Source organism: Alnus glutinosa, chromosome 10 (assembly GCF_958979055.1).
Source record: "Alnus glutinosa chromosome 10, dhAlnGlut1.1, whole genome shotgun sequence".
Classification (NCBI taxonomy): domain Eukaryota; kingdom Viridiplantae; phylum Streptophyta; class Magnoliopsida; order Fagales; family Betulaceae; genus Alnus; species Alnus glutinosa.
The window spans coordinates 17,802,455-17,822,046 of record NC_084895.1 but is presented as its reverse complement, the minus strand read 5'-3'; the positions used below and the strand labels follow the sequence as shown (position 1 = coordinate 17,822,046).

General features: G+C 35.4%; 2 long non-coding RNA genes across 2 annotated transcripts; one reads left to right on the top strand and one right to left on the bottom strand.

Annotated features, from left to right (window-relative positions):
- The first annotated feature begins 1,019 nt into the window (after positions 1 to 1,019).
- Positions 1,020 to 3,068, top strand: LOC133879371 (uncharacterized). Its single transcript, XR_009902059.1, has 5 exons — positions 1,020 to 1,327; positions 1,522 to 1,579; positions 1,746 to 1,795; positions 2,017 to 2,074; positions 2,693 to 3,068. It is a non-coding gene; the product is annotated as an uncharacterized LOC133879371 (long non-coding RNA).
- A 14,220-nt stretch (positions 3,069 to 17,288) lies between these two features.
- On the bottom strand, positions 17,289 to 18,376 carry LOC133880014 (uncharacterized). Its single transcript, XR_009902175.1, has 2 exons — positions 17,788 to 18,376; positions 17,289 to 17,659 (listed from the first exon to the last, which is right to left on the bottom strand). It is a non-coding gene; the product is annotated as an uncharacterized LOC133880014 (long non-coding RNA).
- Between the last annotated feature and the right edge of the window lie 1,216 nt (positions 18,377 to 19,592).

Genomic DNA, 19,592 nt, shown 5'->3' with positions numbered 1-19,592 from the left:
TAGATGTCTAAAATTAAAATATATATATATATATATATATATATATATATATATATATATATTTAATTATTTTAGCTAGTAAAATTTAATGAAATTACTAAAAATGCTCTAAATGTAATAACATGTAAACTGAAATCTGAACAGATGTCCAGCTCATTATTGTTACATTCAAAACGCGAAGTATAACAACATAAAACGCAGTACTTTTGAAATACTCAACTCCCAGTCATTCAATTTCACTATTCCCAACTTGCAGGCCTAAGTCACGCTTCATGCTGCCACGTATTCGTTGAGATTCACGTCTCATCGGCACGCTTGTTCTGAACCAACTCTTCAGGTTTCTTTGATTCAAAAAAAAAAAAACTCTTCAGGTTTCTACCCTTTAACCAGAGCATCAGTAAACTGAACATGTCTCAGTCTGACCACACTTTTCTCTGGCTTTCACGAGAAGGAGAAAACACCGGCTATGTTTTCTTTCTCTGTTGGCTTATCCGGTCAAAGCAAACACCGTCAAGAAGAAGAAGCATTGGTCAAATTTGCTGGTCTTCGAGTACAAACATGCATTTCAAGTTGGGTCAAATCCAACCAACTCCACATATGTATAGTTCACGTGATATTCCTGCACCCCCTACTTATTTTATTTCATTTCCCTATAAATAATGTAATCCCTATCGTCTTGCTCACATAGTGCCTTCTTCTTCTTTATTTTTGAGAAATATTTCTCAAAGGGGGTTACAATCAGAGAAAAACGATACAAAAATAAGAGTACGAAATATAATCACAACATCCAAAGACGAGAGAAATAGAGCCCAAAACCCATCAAAGTAAACTAAATATAAATGATCTCTACCCATAAAATCCGAAAAATTTTAGCTTAAAGCAACTATCAACTCGGCCAAAAGCTATCGAAGTAAACTAGATATAAATAATTTCTGCCTACAAAATCAGAAAAAACTTAGCTTAAAACAGCTACCATACAGTAGAATATAAACACAAACAATAATATACAACAAAAAACAGACAGAAAACCCAGCATATATACAGGCTCTGGGAAAGAAATGACCGCCGGAGTCGGCGGGTGCTTCTTCGGGAATCGTCTTAGCAATGGACAACCTTCACGAACTTAGATCGGCACCTTCCGAGACCGGAAAAAACAGCTGTAACCCACACACGCCTTCTCCTCATCGTCTTGCTTAATTTTCAACAAACCCTTCTTCCCTTTTCAGAATGTTAAAAGAAGCAACTGTGAAAACTTCCCACAGCACATTCCTCTCTAGTATCTCCAGTTCACATGCTTTCTGGGCTCATCAGCACTGTCAACACCACGGTGATTCTACAACACCCATACTAGTTCTAATCGATTTTATCATATGTTTATCATTTCCAATCAAACATTCCTACCATATATTTTTAAACCTCATCATGGCCGGGTCTGAGTTCTTTTGTTCTTTAATTTTCTTTTTTGTTGATTTTTTTTGTTTACGAGTTAAGCTTGCTTCATAACTGGATCTGTTCTTGCAGCGTACTGGAACCTCCTTCAGCAGATCGTCACAAGGCGTATAGGTCGACAAGACAAAAGGTTTACATTGGAATCTTCCCACACCAAGTGTTCGACGATTTTACTGTCTTAATTAAATTTTCAAATAATGTTTTTTTGTTGGGATCTAATTTCATTTCCCCTTTCTAAATATCCAATATTTTCTGTTCTTATTTGCTAAAAGTTATCTTCTGTGTATTATCTGCAGTTTATGAGAACATTCTACTTGGGAATAGGCGGTTTTGGGAAAATGGGTTGGTAATAAACATTACTTAATTTATCTATTTATGATAACATTCCTACTATTTTTTGTTTGAGCTTTTATGGTTTATTTGGAAGAATTTAGTATTAAATGCTATATTAATGATTTTTTTTTTTTTTTTTTTTTTTTTATATGATATAGGCGAAAGTAAGAGTTCTTGTTTTACAGTAATATATTCCTATATTATTTGTTATTTCTTGATAATTTAAAATCGCAGGTGACTTCGTTTTTATCCAAAGAGACGGATAACATGAATTGGACAAGATGGCCGGAAGGTATGATCTGCCAATGTTTTTTTTTTTTTTTTTAAATGTTTTGTATGTGATTGTTGTTTCTTTCTTAATTTTGACACCATTTTATCTTGATGTGTGTATAAGTTAGAGGTTTAAATCTAACCCTTCATATAGGAATATATACTCTCTTTCTTTTTTTCTTTTCTTTCCTTTTTTTTTTTTTTTTTTTGAGAAGATGAATATATACTTCTTAATGCATTTGATTTCAATATGCATTTCTTTTTTAAAAAAATGCTTTGGTTTTAATATGCATTTGAATGAAATTTGACCTCATCAAAGTAAAATAGAGATCAGGTTAAATACACATTAGTGCACTAGATAATTGGATTGCATGAACTAAAACAGAGGTTGTGTTTAATAGAGATTTGTCCACTTCTTTAAATTTTTGTTGCATTTATAGAGTATTATTGAGGCAGCTTGAGTTGACAAAATGCTAATAATCTCAATTTATGGGATTTTTTTTTTTTTGGTGGTGACACATGTCACATACCATGTTTATCAAGAGATCATGTGTGTTCTATCGTGTTCATGATGATTGATTTACCTTTGTGCTCTTCTTGTTTGAATTCATCTCATTTGGCTTTAATCCATTTCATGTAGGCAAAAAACTTCAACATGGTTAGAAGGAAAGATTCATTTTTGGAGTATGCAAAGGACTTAGAAAAATGGTCGTTTTTCCTGTAATTTTTTGTAAACAAGATTTTGCTGGGGCCATTTCAAGAATTAAATTACATTTGTCTCGGGTTAGAGGCCGTGATATTCAAATTTGTCTACAAGTACTTCAGTAAGTAGCACAACAAGCACTATAAGCTATTGATACTCCCACTAAGAGAGCTAAATCAGTGACAACATCAAATAATAGTCTAGTGGCCTAGTGGGAGAAAGTATTTCAGGTTCCTCATCATCGCATATGCCAAATTTATGTAAGGAACAAGATACGAGTAAAGTGGATAAACAATTTGCCAGGCTATTCATCTTGAATAGATTTTGTTTTTTATTTTTGGATGCCATTTGATCACTCATATTCAAGGTTGTAAATGGTGTTGCTGAACATGGTCCCGGTTATAAACTACCAAGTTCTTTAACTCTCAAATCACGGTTGATTCCATGTATCAAAAAAGAAGTTGAGGAATACGTTGAAAATGTCATAAAAGATTCAGTTAATAAATCAGGTTGTACCTTGATGTACAACTTATGGACTAGTAGGACATTGGTAATAAAAAATATGGATATCTTTGCATATACACCAATAGGAGTGGCTTGCATGAATCCACCCGATAGTATTTCCGAAGACATTTCTTTTTTGGAACAAACCATGTCTTTCATCACGGAGTTAATTGGGCCTACAAATATTGTACAATTTAGAATTCATAATCAAATTGACTACCGTCATTATAAGGACATTAATGATGAAGGTAATGACGAGGTCAATTCAACAAAGGATATGTTTTCTAAAAAGGATCCCTGTGTGCTAGTAGTGGGATTGGATTGTTCTTTATTTTACTAGAGACTCAATTTTCTCCAAATTCATTTTACCAACCACAATTATGGTCAATCGGAAAATTATAGACAAGTTAGTTAAGAACTACGTACCTTTGTTGCTTACTAGACCAAGGCCCAAGGAAAATGGTCTACATGGCTGGCACTAATCAATGGTGGTACAACACTAGCACCTATTTATGGAATTTCCCAACCTCATCTCGTATCTTATGTCCCAAGCCATACAAGTGCAAGGAATAGAAGATGACTTGAAGAGTAGAGATCAAATCCAAAAGCTCATAATGAAAATCTTAAACAGGCATATGACGAAATTTGTTTATCTTCACTGGGTAGAGCATGTATTTTAGGTTTGAGATTGTGTATACCTTTATTTGCAGGCATACTGACAATACTCTATTACTACACGATGTAGCTTGAGCAGGTTATCCAGCAAGTTGGGAAAGTTGCTTACAAGCTTGATCTTCCATCTAAGGCATATGTACATCTTGTACTCCGTGTTTTGTGCCTAAAAAAGAACTAGGATCAAACAAAATAAATCAACCCACTTTGTCACGAGTCATTAAACAAGGAATTGTCTAACCTGAATCAAAGAAATCCTGCAAATAAGGATATAAAATGAGGAAATTAAGTTGCTACAAATCCTAATGGGTTGGCTCAAGTGGTGAAGGCCTTGAACTTGGTTGCATTCTCATCATATCTAAGGTTCGAATCTCTTTTAGTGTAAACAGTCCGAAGTTTCCATTTCAGGGACAAGTATACAAAATGATCATGCCTAGAGATTTTGTACCCTTCACGAGAAGGTTGAGTGAGAAAAAGAATTTTGTCTTATGTTTGGGGAGTTGTGACAACACAATCCCAAAACTAAAAGTACTAATGTAGTAATCTCTTGCATTCAGAAGCCCAATATAAAGATAAAATCACTCAACTAACTAGAGTAAAATATAAACTAACAATTTGAGTGCTAATTTGAAGCTACAAAATCTTGTTATCTTAATAAAATTTAAGAAGAATAAAAATAGTCTTTAACATCACATCTATTCATGTGCCAACAAGACACTTATTCTACTCTAATCTCTTTATTTTCCATGCATGTCAACTGGTTATCCCGATGTTTTACCGCATCTTCAACTCTGTGGAAGGAAAAAGAAGACGGAGAGTTTGGAAACGCTTCATGAAATACAACCAACACAATAAAATGGTTATGTATGTTAAAGTTTTTGTTTTTTCTTCTTAAGACAAATACATTAACAAATAATTCAAAATATAAAAATACGTTTGTTTTATGTGTTCTTTCCTTGTTATAGGAATATTTTGACAAAATAGATGCTTAACTTTCGCTTGGCTTGAGCTAACTTAGCATTTAAAAAATTTAAAAATTTAAAAAATTAGGGTGGCTTGTGATGCCCCTCATTCCGGTATTGGGGGTATTCTCGATCAGCAAGGCCACCACATCGCCTTTTTTAGCGGGAAACTTAATGAAGCAAAGAGCTGGTATTCCACCTATGAGCTAGAGTTGTATGCTATGGTTCAAACCGTTAAGCATTGGCGCAACTACCTGATTCACACTGAGTTTGTCCTCTTTACTGGCCACGATTCTCTTCGGCATCTTAACTCCCAAAAGAAGCTCAACTCCAAACATGCCCGTTGGTTTGACTAGCTCCAACAATTCACCTTTGTGCTTAAACACAAGGCGAGCGTTGAGAATCGTGTCGCGGATGCTCTTAGCCACAAGTCCTTGCTCCTTTAGCATTTAACAGTAGAGGTTCCTTGCTTTGCCGACTTGCCTACCACCGACAAGGATGATCCATACTTTGGCTCCCGGTACCTCCAGTTGATCTCCCAAACGCATGCATGTGCCAATGATTTCAGCATATCTAATGGTTACTTGTTCAAAGGCACGCGGTTGTGCCTCCCCCAATCTTCCCTTCGTGAATTTGTGATCCTGGAGCTCCACTTCGGTGGCATTGCTAGTCACTTTGGTCGATATAAGACAATTAACCTTGTGGAGGATCATTTTTACTGGCCCATCTTCGCCGTGATGTTGTCACGGTCATCAAACACTGCTGAACCTGCCAGCTTGCCAAAGGTAGCAAGACCAATGCTGGTCTGTATATCCCTTTTCCCATTCCACATCATTCTTGGCTAGACCTTAGCATGGATTTTGTTCTCAGGTTACCGAAAACAGTGCAGGGTCATGATTCAATCTGTGTCGTTGTTGACAGATTGTCCAAGATGGCTCACTTCCTCCCCTGTGCTAAGACCTTTAATGCGTCTCGAGTGGCTGCATTATTTTTCTCTAAGATTATCCATTTGCATGGTTTGCTAACCTCAATTGTCTCCAATCGTGACGTCCAATTTGTGAGCTATTTTTGGAAAATACTTTGGGCTAAAATGGGCACTCAACTCAAATTCTCGAGTGTTTTTCACCCTCAAACCGATGGCCAAACGGAAGTCGTTAACCGGAGCCTTGGTAACCTGCTACGTTGTTTAATCACTAATCACCACACCACATGGGATTTGTTACTTCCTCATGCAAAGTTTGCTTATAATAGCTCGGTCAATTGCAGTACAAGCCTCTTCCCATTTGAAATTGTTTTGGGGAGGTGACCCCAAGTCCCTTTGGACGTCACCCCTTTGCCATTGCATTCCCCTTCTAGTCAGGGGGCCGATGAGTTTGCCCAACATGTTCAGGGCATCCATGCGGAGGTTCATCGCAGACTGATTGTTAGTGCTGAGAAGTATAAGCATTATGCTAATCCTCATCGACATGTTGTGTCCTTTGAGGTTGGAGACTTCGTTTTGGTCCGATTGCGTCCAGAACGCTTTCCTCGCGGTTCTTTCCACAAACTTCATCATCGTCGAGCTGGACCCTTCAAGATCCTCAAGCAGTTGGGCGTCAATGCCTACCAACTATCTCTTCCGGATACACTGTCTATTAGTCCCATCTTTAACGTGGAAGACCTTATTGCTTACCCAGGCTATAATAACCCCAACTCCCTTTCGAGGGTAAAATGGTCTTTTACTACCTATGAGAATGGATGACTATATATATATATATATATATATATATATATACACACACCTGATTTTTATATATATACATATTATTTTATGTTTTATTTAATACCCGTTACTACATTTTAAATATCTGATTTTAAATTTAATAATTTTATATCAATTTAAATTTCAATTTTAGAGTTAACATTTTATGTATACTTAAAAACCCTAATTGTCAAACCCTACCGGCCGTTCCCCCTTCCAAAAAGAGCAAAGCCCTACTTATAAAAATAAACTAGCCGACGCATCATTTTTCTCCCTCACTGTTTTCTAGCTGCACTTCTTTTAGGGTGGGCAATTCGGGTTCACGGGTCGGGTTTGTGTCGACCCGGCCGACCCGATTACATAAACGGGTCTGACACGAACCCGACTCAATTATTAATTGGGTTGTGACACGCAACCCGATTAATAATCGGGTAACCCGAACACGATTAATAATTGTGTCACCCGTTTACTCGACCCGACCAAATCCCACATCCACCTTCTACCAAACACACACATATTTTCTAAGCAACCAAACAGATATCACAGGGCATATACTCTAACATACATTAAAAGCATCATATAATTTTAAAAAATTTCAGAAACATTTTTTAACTTGATTTTTACTCGAATCAACCACATTTCACAGAAACCAGACTACCATTTCCTATTCCCAGCAACCAAATCCCAAACTCGACTTTCTACCAAAACACACAGCTTTTCTCAGACGTGCAAAACAAGCAGACACCATTACCTTCTCCTGGTACCGCTTCTTTTTTTGCTGTATACTGTGAGAGAGGGAGCTCATCAAGAACTTCTTCTTGCTAAGCAAAGACAATTTAATCAGGCGAGTCTTGATGGGTAAGAGAGGGGGGAGGGAAAAGTTTGGCGCAGCGAGAGGGGGAAAAAGCCGGATGGTTGGAGGTCGGGCGTACGGAGTGCGGGCGGGCGGGCTACTGGGCAATGGGCTAGGGTTCGCACTTCCCAGAATCGCAAAATCACTATGATTCACAAAACAGAATGGGCATCCGGCATTTCGTAACTTTCGGTTTCGGGTTACTGGGTTAGTTTTTTTTTTTTTTTAAATACAACCGGGTCAGAATCGTGTTGATCCGATTTAAACCCGAACCCGATTATATAAAACCCAAAACAAACCAAGTAGTATCAAACCTTACATTCACTTTACAAGATCCTCTCCTAGTTGATCTCACGATTATCCATCTACCAACCAAGATAACAATACTCCTAATGAAATAATAAAACATAAGCTTAACACTCACGGAGATATACTCGACGTGAATAACATTCAAAATAAACTCTAATAGTCTAGAAATAATTATAGTAGGCTATTACTAATTTGAGACTCCTATTCTTATAACACTTGGTGGCAAGTGGGTTTCTTCAAAGAAAAGGGTGTTTTGATGCCCTTTTCTCCGTTTGATTTATCGTTCTGCCAAGCTTCAACTCCACGCTAAGGCCTCAACCCTTCTGCATATTCCATTAGATCTTATCGATCTCTACCTGTAATTTCTTGAAGGTACATTTTTTTTTTCTCTGATTCTTTTGGCTTTTGGTATGTTAGTGTCTAGGAGCATGGGTTATTAGAATGTCAGTATGATTTATCTGTCTTCTTGGAAGATGTTCAAAAAGAAAAGCTCAAACCTTGTAATGGGTTCGTGTTGAATTGGCTTTATATGCAAGAAATCAAAGTTTTTTTTTCTTCTCCTTTTTCTCCAAAATGATCTATTAGCAACCATGCAGAGAATGAAGGAGAGGTAAAATAGGGCTTGTTTTGAGCATTTTTCATGATGGGTCTTATGCTTGTTCTGTTATATTGTGAAACAAAACCAATCAGCATTTTTTCTGATTTTATTCTTAGAATCTCCTATATAACAAGTCTTCATTGCCGTGGCTTGTTACAAAAAGACAAGATAGGATTATTGGCGACTTGTGGTAAAGAGTGCAAATAAATCAAGGTGACACTGTTTTTGTAATCCTATCATGTTTTTTAGTAACAAGCCACTGCAATGAAGACATTTTGCCTTTTAGTTTTGATTTTCTGACATTTTGCCGTTTCTCAAAAAGGTTATATTGTTTGATCAATTTTCAGTAGACTATATTATCTTTAGGGAAAATTGTATCATTGGTCCATGTTGGCTCTAATCGTAAATCACTCTATGTGGTAACAAAATTAAATGGAAGATCCCTCTGGTAAACCATAATAACAAATAGGTCTCTGAACGTGTTTTCCGTCAGCTATTTTAACAGTTGTCGTTACCCTGTCACATCAGAACCAATCAGGGGCCGACAAGTGTAATTCTTTTTTTTAAAAAAAAATATTAACACAAAATTTTGATTTAACATGTCGGTTTTGGGTTGCACATGTATGATATACGTGTATTTTTTTTCCACATCAGCTACAGTAACTTTCATAATAAATTTTTGATTTAATATGTCGGTTTTAGGTTTTACACGTACTCCAATTCCACCCAATCCGATCCCAACTCACTCTCGTCGCTTGGCCTCTCAAGAAGCCCCCATTCGATATCCCATCCATAGCCCCCACAAACCTCTCCAAATTCTCAACCAACTCCTCGCTCACCGTCACCGCATCGACGCTCTCGATCGAGCACAAACACGCGGTGATGTCTTTGCCTTCGGTGGAGGAGAAAAGCCGAGTCGAATCGAAGATCAGCCGCTTCGACTCGTCGGACTCAGTGACGCGGGAGAGGAGGCCACGTGGCTTCCTGAAGCAGAGAGCGGGGAGATCACATGAGGGGAGGTCGGGGAGGGCAATGAAGGAGCCGGAGCCGTGGCCGTGGGATTGGAGCTTGCGGAGCATTTGGACGAACTTGGAATCGACAGCGGTGAGGTGAGCTTGGCGCTAGTGGACGGTGAGAGATGAGAACCATTTGAGAATGGAGGACCTAGTGGGGCTAGGATTAGGGCTTGGGGAGTGGGACTTGGAGTGTTAGAGAGAGATGTGGGAAGTGAATGAGTCGATGAGTTGGGTGTGAGTCATGGATGAGTCGGTAAGCGACTGTTTGGGAGGGAAATCTGGGTTTTGTTTTGATTGGGACATATTATTGTTTTGGCAGGTTGCAGAGACCATGGCAATAGGAGATCAGGAAGGTGGAGAATTGAGAAACAAGAAATGTGAGGTGGTTGCAGGTCGTTGAAAGCGGGTTTGTTCGGCCCCCTTCGGTGGAGCCCGGATTCGGTTCTATATAATGCGGTCATTGCAGTAGGTCATGTAATAGAAATTATCTTCTTTTTTATTACATAATTATTTTACAATATTAATGTGTGAAATAATTTTTAATAAAGACTAATTCAAGAATTTGTTGAGACTATCACATCAATATTGTAGAATAATGATGGCATAAAAATATAATTTCTAGCATTACTCTTTTATTAATGTTAAAGTAATGCTATAAACCATATTTTTATCTCACAATTTCTAACATTACTCTTCTATGATCTTCTAGAATTATTTGCCTGAAGTGTAGAAAAGCCACCCTTTGTTTTTTTCTTCTTCTTATTCTTTTGTTTTCCTTTTTATTTTTAATTTTAATTTTTTAAGCTTTTAATTTATTTAACTTTTTAGTTTTATATATTTATATTTTTTTATTAATAGTGACACGTGTCGACATTTATTGGTGCTAACGTGACACACTAACAAAATTTATAAAGTGTTTTGACAAAATTTGATTACAGAGAGCTCTAAGTTCATTTTGATATCACATGGAGTTAATTGTAAATCAGGTAAACCACATAGATTAATTTTTCATTTTTCCCTAAATATTAACAAAAAGAAGATGCATTCTTGTGTTCTTTCCATAAAAAGAAATATCATTTTAATTTTTTTTTTTAAAAAATAAGGCTACATTTGTTTCGACGTAAAATATTTTTTGTCGAAAAATATTTTCAATAAAATCACGTTAAATTTTTTTTTTGATTTCCTTGAAAATATTTTTCGGCCAAATATGAAAAATCAACGACGCCGGAAAACGGCTGGCGATTTTTCAGCGAACTTTGACGGCCGACGGAGGATTCCGGCAAGCTCTAGTGATCGGGGGTAGATTCTTACGAAACTCTGTTAGCCGGCAGTGGATTTCGGGGAACTCTAGTGGCAACGGAGAATGAACTGCAAAAGAAAGTTTGTACAAGAAGTAGAGAATCTTAAACTCGGAAAATTGTTTATGGTTTTTTTTTTTTTTTTTTTTTTAAAAAAAAAGGAACCATTTTATGAAAATTAAATAAGGTTTTACTGGTCAGACAAGAATGTTTGACTACAATTTTCAATCGTATGAAATGCTAAAAACAAGGGAAGAAAACATTTACTAAAAAATATTTTACGTCGAAACAAATGAAGCCTAACTATTAGGCCTATAGTTGTTTTGATAAAAGTACACACATCAGTCATCACTCTCTAACTATCATCCTATTATCAATATCTCTCCAAACTAAAGATTACGTTAATGTCTCATAAATTATCAAAAATTGTCAATATCTCATACCGACCCAAATACTGTAAATAAAAATAAATAAATGGAGGGTCTTCACTTTTTTTTTGGAATTCATGGGAGTATTTTTGTGGTTTTGAAAATTATAAAGGGTATTTTTGTGAGACAATTTTGGTAGTTTGGGTTATTTTGGTCACAGGATAGATGGTGAAATGAAGTGCATGTGGACCATGTGGTGTGCAATAATAGACATATTTTTAAGATTTTTAGACATGCAATGGGATTCAGTGGTGCTGTCCTAATTGTTTCTTTGCTATTCTTTTAAACCCTTTTAATGCAAACAATTAGTAAAACCCGGCTGATTAAGTTAATTGGTTTCACTGTGACCCTTGTGCGAGTTCCTAATGGATTGATGTAGGCTTGATTTTTGTTTTGATTTTGATTTGTATTGAGTATTACCAATATGTGCTACGTATTTCTTTATTTGATTTTGATTTGTATTGAGGATTGAAAACAAAACAGTATGCAATATGTCAAGTGTAGAATACAACAATAGTATATGTCTAAAAAAATCCCACAAACATGGTACAACAATAACAAAGCAACAAGAAAAGTACACCGAAATTGTTGAAGGTTTCATAATTCATACCGTTGGAACAACACCGTTTCTCTCTTGCTCCATCGAGTTGTCGTTTGATGCTTGATGAGGTCGTTTGAAAATATGTTGGAATGTGCTGAATATATACTTGACACTTGAAAGCATGGAGCAACTCAAAAATCTGTCAATTGGACCTGTGTAATACCTTTATGATCAATACGAATGCACATAAAAATAAAAGGAGCCACCCAAAGGGAGGAAGGAGGATAATTACTATTAAAAAAGAGGTCAGGACACCCAATATGCCACAAATAAGCATGGCTAGAGGGAGGTAGCTCCTGTTTGGAATTTGTCTGGTTATTGCCACCAATGCTATTCCAAAAAAATATGCAGTTACAATGAAAAACGACATGATTGTAGCGTGCATGTCGAATGGAGAATTTCTTAAGTTTTGAGACTTGATTTGGAAAAGGTTAAGTAGCGTTGAAATGAGAAATTGACGGTTGCCGTTGGCATTGGCGTGTCCAATTACTACTAGCTTGTTTACTAAGAAAATTTGAATTTTTCCGCTTTTATCATGATCAATCATTTATAAATAAAAACTAAGATATATTTGGTAATGTATTGATAAGCTACGAATTTTGTCATGTTATAGGTTTACAATATCTTATGTAAAAATTAAAAGAAATTTTTAATTAGATTAGGAGAGGATAAAGTAGTCAATCAATATTAATAAGACATAACAACAATCACAATACATTAATTGGGTTAACAATCAACATTCAAATATTCCATTTTCATGTAACAAATAAATGCTGCTAAAATTCGGGTGTGTTTTTAGTGGGTCATGTTTGGGTCAGCCCATCAAGAACACCCACCTTTAAAAGGCCCCATTAGTTCTATTCATGTGATGGCAGATCAAAATTAACATGTTGTGAAAATATCCTGAGCCCAACAACGAAGTGATGTGACTCTCCGAGGTTCCAACTTTGGGTTTCCAACTTGGAGGTTCCAACTTTGGTCAGGAAAGTGCCAAAGGTGCTCCTGAGCCCAACAACGAAGTGAGAGTCAATATATATCAGGAACAATTTCCTGAGCACCTTTGGCACTTTCCTGACCAAAGTTGGAACCTTAAAGTTGGAACCCCAAAGTATGGAACCTCAAAGTTGGAACCTCAAAGTCTTCCTGACCATTACCAAAGTTGGAACCTCAAAGTCCGGTGGGTGTTTGCAAGCATCTCATCTCTCTCTCGTTCCAAGCCAATTCGTGGACCCAGTAACAATTATATACAGCAAGTCTGTCTGCAAGTGCCTAAAGGAAAAATAGCTGCTCCTCCTACAACCAGTTCAACAAATTCTTCACTAGCTCGCAGACAGAAGAGAGCATATGGAAGGCAACAATTTGGGCAATCACGAAAGGTTGGTGTAAATTTCTTGGCTTTTAATTCTGGTGTTACGTTTCTATCTTTTATTTGGCCTTGAACTGTTAAATTACCATTTATCCCAAAAGATTAAGCCGATAGGAATGGGTAAATTTAATTACTTAATCAATACTTTAACACTCTCTCTCACATGTGGACTCAGACTTTCTTTTAATAGGGGACAGAAATTTCCTACAAACCGGTTTGTAGGAAATTTTATACAACCCATATATAATATAGATATGTGTCTCTTAGCATATGAGAATCACATGTTATTTTAATAGCATGTGTTTGCCACATGCTTTTTTAATAGCATTAATAAAAAAACATATGCTTCTCACATGTTTAAAGGTCACATGTCAGTTGTATGAAATTTCCTACAAATCGGTTTGTAAAAAATTTCTGTCCTTTAATAGGTAAGGCCCAACACATGGAATATTTAATTGAAATGGGAGGTAAATGACGGAGTTAAGGGTCGAACTCAAGACTTTTGGTTCTAATACCATGTGAAAAGTTTATGGGCCTATTGATACTCTCAAAATGCACATTGAGAGATATGAGGGAATTTCATGGCTTATAAAGGGCACAAGTGAAGAAAATCTTAGCGATGTGAGACACTTTAACATGAGCTCTATCATTTTTGTACTAAATTTTAACTATGATCATTTTCTTTTCTTTTCAAGTAAACATTGCTATGTATGTGCCTTTAACCAACCATGCTTCTATATAATTCAACTTACTCATACATTGAGGTTAAAATGAAGACAAAAATGGATCATGGATAATGGATTGTTTCTCTACCATTGGAACTTATATATATATTAAAAATATTATATATTTTCATAACATGCTAATTTTGGTCAGCGATCATATGGATAGAGCTAATGGGCCAAGGATCCAAATTCCTTGCGGGCTAACCCAAGCTTAACTCACTATAAATACACCTGAATTCAAGCAGCATTTATTTGTAATATGGAAATTGAATACTTGGATGTTGATTGTTAACCCGATTAATGTATTGTAATTGTTGTTATGTTTTACTAATATTGATTGACTATTTATCCTCTCCAGGTTAAAAAATTATTTTAATTTTTCCATAATGTATAGTAAACCTATAACATGGCAAAATTCGTAGCTTACCAATACATTACTAAATATCTCTAAGTTTTTATTTATAAATGACTTATCATGATCATAAGAGTGGAAAAATTTTCTTCAAAAAAAAAAAAAAAGAGTGGAAAAATTCAATTTTTTTTTTGGTTTTGCAAGTGAACAAGCAGTAATTGGACATGCCAATGCCAACGACAACTGTCAATTTCTCATTTCAACGCTGCTTAACCTTCTCCAAATCAAGTATCAAAACTCGGGAAAATCTCCATTCGACACACACACTACAATTATGTTGCTTTTCATTGTAACCACATATTTTTATGGAGTAGCACTGGTGGCAATAAGTAGACAAATTCCAAACAGGAGCTACCTCCCTCTAGCTATGCTTATTTGTGACATATTGGGTGTCCTGGCCTCATCTTTACTAGTATCGTTCATCCTTCCTCCCTTTGGGTGGCTCCTTTTGTTTTTATGTGTATTCGTATTGATCTTAAGGGTATTACATGGTTGCAATCGGCAGATTTTTGAGTTGCTCCATGCTTTCCAATGTATAGTATTCAGCACATTCTAACATATTTTCAAACGACCTCATCAAGCATCTAACGACAACTCGATGGAGCAAGAGGGAAACGGTGGTGCTCTGATGGTGTGAATTGTGAAACCTTCAACAATTTCATACATGCTACTTAGATTGGGTATATGAACCAAGTTGATAAAATACAAGCAAGCTTGCTCACTATTATAGGCATTAGATACCTATGGATTGGATTTCAAACACATTGTTTCTTACATTAATTAAGTGGAATACTTCAAAATATTTAGAGTTAAATATCATTTTAATACTTGTGGTTTGCAAGTTTTTCAAAATGAACAATTATGCTACTTGGGTTTTGTGAAATTTTATTCTCACTATTATGTTTTATTTTTGTATTGACAAAAGTAATTGATATGATATAAAGTTGTGTGAAGTTATAAATTTTTATGTATTGATGTAATATAAAAAGTGAATAAAGTTTAAAAAGTGATTGATTTGAGTGGTGCAATCGTTAAACAATGTAAAATATCAGATTTCTTTAAAAAAGAAAGAAAAAAAAAATGTTGTTGGGTCGATCAATGTGCACCACTCCTACTGTTGTATATGCAAAGATATCCATTGACGTATTATTCACAGTAGCGAATATGTTGTACATAAAGGTACTTACCTATTTTAATTGAATCTTTTTTTATGACATTTAATTTGTAACATATTCCTCAATTTCTTTCTTAATATTTGGCATCCATTTGACATTTCTTCCAACAAGATGAAGTTAGCTAATTGCTTATCTACTTTACTCTTATGATGTTCCTTAAAAAACTTTCACCTGATGCTGCCACAGTTTTAGCCCTTTTAGCAGGGACGGAGCCAGAACATATTATAAGTAGGAATCAAGGGTTAAAAAACATTGTTGTTAGGAGCAGTAAGCTAAAATGTTTTTTTTTTTTTTTTCCTTACATATATTTACTTTAAAAAATTTTGCTTCTTAGAAACTAAACGCTCTCTAGAAACTTCTATTGATCTCTTTGGTTTTGCCGACATGAATCTGTCAGATATAGCGCTGTTGTTTTTTACCAGGGTGCGGGAACAAACATTATCTCAATTTCAGTGGCCAACTTTTTCAGAAGCAGCGTCGAAGGTTGATTTAATTGATAATGATCAATATTCAATTAGAAAAAAATAAAAAATAATAATTGATAATGATCCAGATGGGTAGGGGTACCAGAACTTTAATGGTCACTGCATTTAACTGCCAAGAACCGCTAGAAGGCTTCTATGATGGGCAAGGGGCCCGAAAATGGCTCTTTGATGTAGAAAGAGATATCATATAGGACTCAAATAACATAGAAAAGGAACCTCTTGGATGAAGCACATGCATTGTTCGACCAAATGCCTCAAAGGAATGTTGTGAGCAAATGTGATTTAACTTTTGAAACATGCCCAACAAAAAGTTTTTCACAAAACTTACAAATAAATCAACAATTTTCTAATTCCTATGCATACTTCAGAAATGAATCTTTCTTTCTATCAATGTTCAATTTTTTCCTACGTAAAAAGAGTAAATAAGGATGAAATTGATCAAGAAATAAGCAAAAGAGACAATCCCCTCGACACAAATCAAAATCAAATCAAGAAATACGTAGCACATATTCGTAATACTCAATACAAATCAAAATCAACAAAAATCAAGCCTACATCAATCCGTTAGGAACTCACACAAGGGTCAAGGTGCAACCAATTAACTTAATCAGTCGGGTTTTACTAATTGTTTGCATTAGATGGGTTTAAAAGAATTGCAAACAAACAATTAGGAAAGCACCTCCGAATCCCATTGCATGTCTAAAAATCTTTTAAAAAATGTCTATTGCACACCACACGCACGTCACTTCACCATCCATCCCATGACCAAAATAACCCAAACTACATTTAATCACTGTAGTTTACTTAATTTACAATTAACTTCATGTGATATCAAAATAAATTCAGAGGTCCTGTAATTTGCCAAAATTACAAATCATTCACTGTAGCTACATTTCATCAAAACACTTGACAGATTCTGTTAGTATGACACGTCAATGCCAATAAAATGACAACATGTGTCATTGTTAATAAAAAATATAAATATATGAAACTAAAAAGTTAAAATTAATTAACCATTTTTATTTGTCATTTAATTCATGCTTACATATAGTATATTATATAAATAAGTTATATATTAACAAATTAAAACTTATATATATGCGAGTCGAGCTTAATAAATGAGTCAATCCTTATACGAGCGGGTTCACGAGCTTTAATTGAGTCGAACTAAGTTTATACGAATTTGCATCGTTTAATAATCGAGTTTGATTTCGTGTTCACGAGTAGCTCATTTACTAATTGATTCAAGTACGAATCAAGTTTGTTCGGACCGATCTCAAGTAAGCTCACGAGAAGATCAACTCGTTTACACCCTCCCCAAAACCAACAGTAAATACACACACACAACTCCACCCAACCGAACCCATACATCCAACACCGAACAGTACTTGGTCAAACAGAGAGGATAAACATTAAACAACAAGGACTCAAAACATGGCTTGAGTGAAACACACACACAATCTGAACAGAGACCCACATGCACGACCGAAACACCAAAACCCAACCAGAAAATCACCCACAGTTTAACCCAATATTTAGCTCAACCGTGACATGAGACAAAGCCGGAACATCACAATCAAACAGGGGTTCATGGCTGAACTTCACTCATGGGAATCCAACCAAAATACCAAACGGGTAAAACGACACACACACGCGGCAGGAAAGGAAAGGCACCAAACACGGTTCAGCCGCGAATCAACAACCCAGCACAACCATCAGGAACAGGAATACACGGGCTAAGCTTCACCCACACACCCAACTGACCGGAACACCACGGAACAGGGGAACGCATCAAACGGCTAACGGCCAAGAATCATCAACTACCAAATATTCATAATAAACCCATAACAATTCAAAATAGAATTACAAGAATTCATCAGAAATTACCTAGAGAATTTCCGTTTAAAGCTAAGGAGAACCACCGAAAGATCACCGGAAATTCACCAAGAACCGCCGGAAAAACGGATTGAACGGCCACAGGATGGATCGCTGGAAACCATCATGAAATCGCCGGAATCTCCCCCTCTGACTTCACCGGAGACAACCCAGAATGACCCATCGGAAAACTCGCTCAACCCGCCGAAAATCACCTCACCTGGGTTCACCGGTTTCTGGATTTCTCTCCCGATCTCTCTCTCCCTCTCTGTGTTTCTCTCACCATCTCTCTTTCTGTTTCGAATGGGATAAAGAAGAAGACAAGAGGAAGGAAAGAAAGGAATAAAGAGAAAGAAGAAGAAAGAAAAAGAATAAGAGGAAGGATCGGGTCTCACTCCTCTCTCTCACGGGTCTGATCTCACCCGATCTCTCCTTCTCCATCTCTTCCACCTTCGTCTCTCTCTGTTTCCCCTTCTCCCACGATCGTCTCACTGAGACTCGGATGGAAAAAAGGAACGGAAAGAGTAAAAAGAAGAAGAAAGGTTGAAGAACTGAGAACAAAGAACGAAGAAGAAGGAAGATACTCAGCAAATTTTACTGAGAGGTGTGAACGAGGAGAGTTTCTTTTGCAGAGGAGTTAACTAATTGGGTTAAGTTTACCACAGTTAGTCAATCAGAGTTAACTAAAATATTTAATTAATTTAGGTTAAGTTTTACCTTAATTAATATAACCTTAGTTAATCTACAAATATTTTATCCGTAGATATTCTTTACATAAGATTCTTTTTATTTAATTTGTTTCACTAAAGTTATTAATCTAAGCCTGTTTTAAGTCTAGTTCATTTCGTGATTATTATTAATTTTTGAATAACATTATTACACCGATATTATTATACTAAATAATATTATGCCCAATAATATTTATGCATATAATAAATATTACTCATCAATTAATATTATAACATTAATATTATTATAATACTAATCGAATTTATAATATTATTATATTATACTGATTTCATCACCGAATAGTCAAATCTGTCTATTTAATTAATCCGTAATATTATTATAGTCTAATAATAGTCATTTTTATTAAACCATGGTTTATAAAATCAGTGAATATTTATTTTTCATAAATATTCATAAATACCGTAATCATTTTATTTAATCTTAAATTTTATTAACATTATTTTGTCAGTCTTAAAATTTGGGACGCTACAGGATGACTCGGGATATCGCCACCAACGCTCCTGTGTAAAAATATGCGGCTACAAAGAAAGCCGACATGATTGTAACATGTGTGTCGAATGGAAATTTGCCTGAGTTTTGATATTTCATTTGAAGAAGGGTAAGTAGTATTAAAATGAGAAATTGACCATTGCCCTTAACGTATTCAGTTACTCCTTACTCACTTGTAAAACCAAAAATAGAAAATGAAATTTTTACAGCTTGTATTATAGTTATTTATAAATTTTTATTTTTTAAATAAAAACTTAACGAAATTTAATAATGTATATATTGAAGTATTGTTACTTTTTATAACTATTTTAAACCCATATCAGCCACTTAAAAAAAAAAAAAAAATGACATAGTAGAAAATAAGTGTAAAGAGTAGTAATGCTAATCTAATTTTCTAATTAAACCTTTCCTTTACTTGGAGAGAATAAAGTATTCGATTAATATTAGTAAAACATAATAATAGAAGTTTGTTTGCGAGCAACAATTACAATAAATTAATCAGATTAACAATCAACATTTGAGTATTAATCGGATTACAACATGTCCTCCCTTTTGTGTGGACATGTCAAAAAAAAAAA